Source organism: Arachis duranensis, chromosome 3 (genome assembly GCF_000817695.3).
Source record: "Arachis duranensis cultivar V14167 chromosome 3, aradu.V14167.gnm2.J7QH, whole genome shotgun sequence".
Classification (NCBI taxonomy): domain Eukaryota; kingdom Viridiplantae; phylum Streptophyta; class Magnoliopsida; order Fabales; family Fabaceae; genus Arachis; species Arachis duranensis.
In genome coordinates, this window is record NC_029774.3 from 93879748 (window position 1) to 93883597 (window position 3850).

The window sequence follows — 3850 nt, forward strand, 5'->3', positions numbered from 1 at the left end:
ACCTGATTGAGAACCGACAGATGATTAGCCGTGCTGTGACAGAGCATAGGAACGTTTTCACTGAGAGGATGTGATGTAGCCTTTGACAACGGTGATGCCCTACATACAGCTTGCCATGGAAAGGAGTAAGAAGGATTGAGTTGAAGCAGTGGGAGAGCAGGCGTCCTTGAGCCATACAGTATCTCCATTCGCTTATCTGAAATTCCCACCAATGAATCTGCATGAGTACTCTATCCCTTTTATTATTTCTATTTTCTTATCTTTATTTTCGAAAACCCATAAAACAGATTTAATCTGCCTAACTGAGATTTACAAGGTGACCATAGCTTGCTTCATACCAACAATCTCTGTGGGATCGACCCTTACTCACGTAAGGTTTATTACTTGGACGACCCAGTACACTTGCTGGTTAGTTGAATGGAGTTGTGAATTCAACTGGTGTCACAATAATAATTTCATACAACTTAAAGAATAGTGATCACAATTTCGTCCACCATATATATAAGAGGAGATCACCCTTGTTTAAGAACTTTTACTTTTGATCTTCTTCCCCCATTCAAATTACATTGTTTATTGTACAATATGAGTTACTAACTTCCTAAGGTTAAGGTTAGAAGCTCTGCTGAGTTTCATGGATTAATAATATTACTATTCTATTTCAATATGTTTGATTCTATTTTCTTATGCAACCTCGTTCTTCATCTTATGAATTGAGGGAGACCTGTGATAATCACCCTTATTCTACATGGGTTCCATGCAAGTCTTGACTCGGATAGCGTTGAACCAAAGCTAGAGATTGCATTTCAGATTCCAATAGAGTACCTGGGGATACGTTACATGAAATCCCCTTGACCATTCGTAAGTGAGGTCTCTATGGCGCTAAGGCTAGAGTCTGAGAAGCAGCGTTCCCTGATCTGCCTTGTCTGTGGCACCTTGAGTAGGATCATGAAGGGGAGTGGATTACTTAGAGCTTCATCTTCTGCTACAGTAAGAAACCTAGAGGTGGCTTGATGAGAGGACATGAGTCACTTGCAACATGGTTCATTGCTGCAGTGGAGGAAGTTAACTTGATGAGAGAACATGAGTTAATCACTTACGGCTGCCATTGAAGGAATCAAAAGGTTATTGAAGTAGACAGCAAGAAAAGTTAATCCGAAAAGACAAAGCATCTCCGAAGCCTCAACCGTCCTCATACCATTGATTTCACACCTAGCTAGTAACGTTTTATTTATTTATCTGTTTTATGCGTTTTCTCGTGACAACTATATTTTCTATCCGCCTAACTAAGATCTGCAAGGTAACCATTGCTTGCTCAAACCAACAATCCTGGTGGGATCGACCCTCACTCACCTGAGGTATTACTTGGACGATCCGGTATACTTGTCGGTCTATCTGTGCAAAACGTGCGGAGTCAGTTTTGTGCACCATATTTTTGGCACCGTTGCCAGGGATTGTTCGGATTTGACAAACTACTGGATTATCTTTTTGCTTAGATTACGTACTTTTCACTATTTTGTTTGAGTCTTTTATTTTCTTTTTCAAAAAAATAACAAACTTTCCAAAAATCTTTGCTTTTCTTTATTAATCTGTATCTTTTGTTTGATTCTTTTTGTTTGTGTTCTTGTTGAAGTTTTGAACTTTCTTGTTTTCTTTTCAAAAAATTTTCAAAAATAGTGTCTTTTGTTTGAGTCTAGTGTTGATTCTTAAGTTTTGTGTCCTTTGTGTGTTCTTTGTTTCCTTTGAATTTTTGAATTTGTTCTTTAGTGTTCTTCTTGGTATTCAAGTTCTTCTTGTTTTTCTTCTTGTTTTGATCTTAAAATTTTTAAGTTTGGTGTGTTTTGGTATTTGTTTTCTTAATTTTCGAAAATTAGTGTCTTTTGATCTAAAAATTTTAAGTTTGGTGTCTTTTGGTTGTTTTTCTCTTTCTTCATAAATTCAAAAAATAAAAAAATATCTTTTCTATCTTTATTTAAATTTTCAAAAATCTTAACTATCTTATCTTATCTTATCTTGATTTAAAAATTTTAAGTTTGGTGTTTTCTTGTTAGTGAAGTCAAATTTTAAATTTTAAATCCTATCTTCTTAAATCTTTTCAAATATTTTCTTTTAATTCAATTCTTTCCTATGTTATCTTTCGTTTTAAATTTTAGAATTCAAAACTTTTTCAAATCATTATCTTATCTTAATTTCAAATTTCAAAATCAAATCTTTTTCAAAAGGTCAAATCTCAAATCTTATCTTTTTCAAATCTTTTTCAAATCTTCATCTTATCTTGTTTCAATTTCAATTTCAAAATCAATTCTTTTTCAAATCTTTTCAATTCTTATCTTATCTTGTTGACTTTTCCTTTTCAATTTTAAATTTCAAAATCTTTTAAAATCAAATCTTTTCTATTCTTCTATCTTATCTTATTTTCAAATCTTTCTTAATTAGTTACTTGTTTTCTCTTCTATCTTTTTCAAAACTTCCTAACTAATTCCTCTCTTCTATTTTCGAAAATTTTTACTTCTTTCTCTCTCTTCTTTTTCGAAAATCATCTTTCAATTTTTAAATTTTTTTAGTTAATTAGCTTTTAATTTCCTTCTTGTTTTTCGAATTTAATTAATAAATAAAATAAAAAACAAAAATATTTTAATTCTAGTTTTCCTTTTTGTTTCTTAATTTCAAATTCTTCCCCCTCACATTCGAATTCTTTCCCTCATCTCTCTACCCTCATCCTTCTTTCTTCTTCATATCTCACAGGGAGTTCTCTATACTCTAACATAGAAGCTCCTATTCTAGCTCCTATTCTTCTTCTGTCTTGTCTTTCTTTTTCTTGTTTATGAGCAGAAACAGAGATAAAAAACCTCTCTTTGATCCTGATCTTGAACTTGAGAGGACCCTAAGAAAGCATTTGCAAGAAGCTAAAGCACAACACTTCGGAGGAAACCACACAAAGCTATTCGAAGAAGAAGTTGAAAACATAGATATGGCAGCCAAACAGAATAATGAAGGAGATGCAGGGAAGGTTTTTGGTGACTTCACTGCACCCACTTCTAACTTCTTTTGATGAAGTATCTCCATACCTGCCATTAGAGCAAATAAATTTGAGCTAAAGTCTCAGTTAGTCTATCTAATGCAGTAGAATTGCAAGTTCCATGGACTTCCATTGGAAGATCCACATCAGTTCCTATCTGAATCCTTGCAAATTTGTGACACTGTCAAGACCAATGGAGTGGATCTTAAGGTCTACAGGCTTATGCTTTTTCCTTTTGCTGTTAGAGATAAAGCTAGGATATGGTTGGATTCCCAACCTAAGGAGAGCCTAGACTCTTGGGAAAAGCTAGTCAATACTTTCTTGGCCAAGTTCTTTCCACCTCAAAAGATAAGCAAGCTCAGGGTGAAAGTTCAAACCTTTAGAAAAAAGAAGGTGAATCCCTCTATGAAGCTTGGGAAAGGTACAAGCAACTGATTAGGAGATGTCCTCCTGACATGCTCTCAGAATGGACTATCCTAGGTATCTTCTATGATGGTCTATCTGAGATGTCTAAGATGTCCTTGGACCATTTTGTTGGTGGATCACTCCACTTAAAGAAAATGCCCGAAAAAGCACAATAACTCATTGAAATGGTTGCAAACAACTAAGTCATGTACACTTCTGAGAGAAATTCTGTGAACAATAAGGTAACTCAGAAGAAAAGAGTTCTAGAGGTTGACACTCTGAATGCCATATTTGCTCAAAACAAGATCTTAACCCAACAGGTCAATATGATCTTGCAGTACTCAAGACACCTCCTATGATGGAGATGCCTGTGATCCAGATCAACCTTCAATGGAGGAGGTGAATTACATGGGAGAACCCTATGGAAAC

General features: G+C 34.7%; 1 non-coding gene across 1 annotated transcript; it reads right to left on the bottom strand.

The window, feature by feature from the left end:
- Positions 1-3370: 3370 nt before the first annotated feature.
- LOC127745879 (small nucleolar RNA R71) lies at positions 3371-3473 on the bottom strand. Its single transcript, XR_008007503.1, has one exon. It is a non-coding gene; the product is annotated as a small nucleolar RNA R71 (small nucleolar RNA).
- Between the last annotated feature and the right edge of the window lie 377 nt (positions 3474-3850).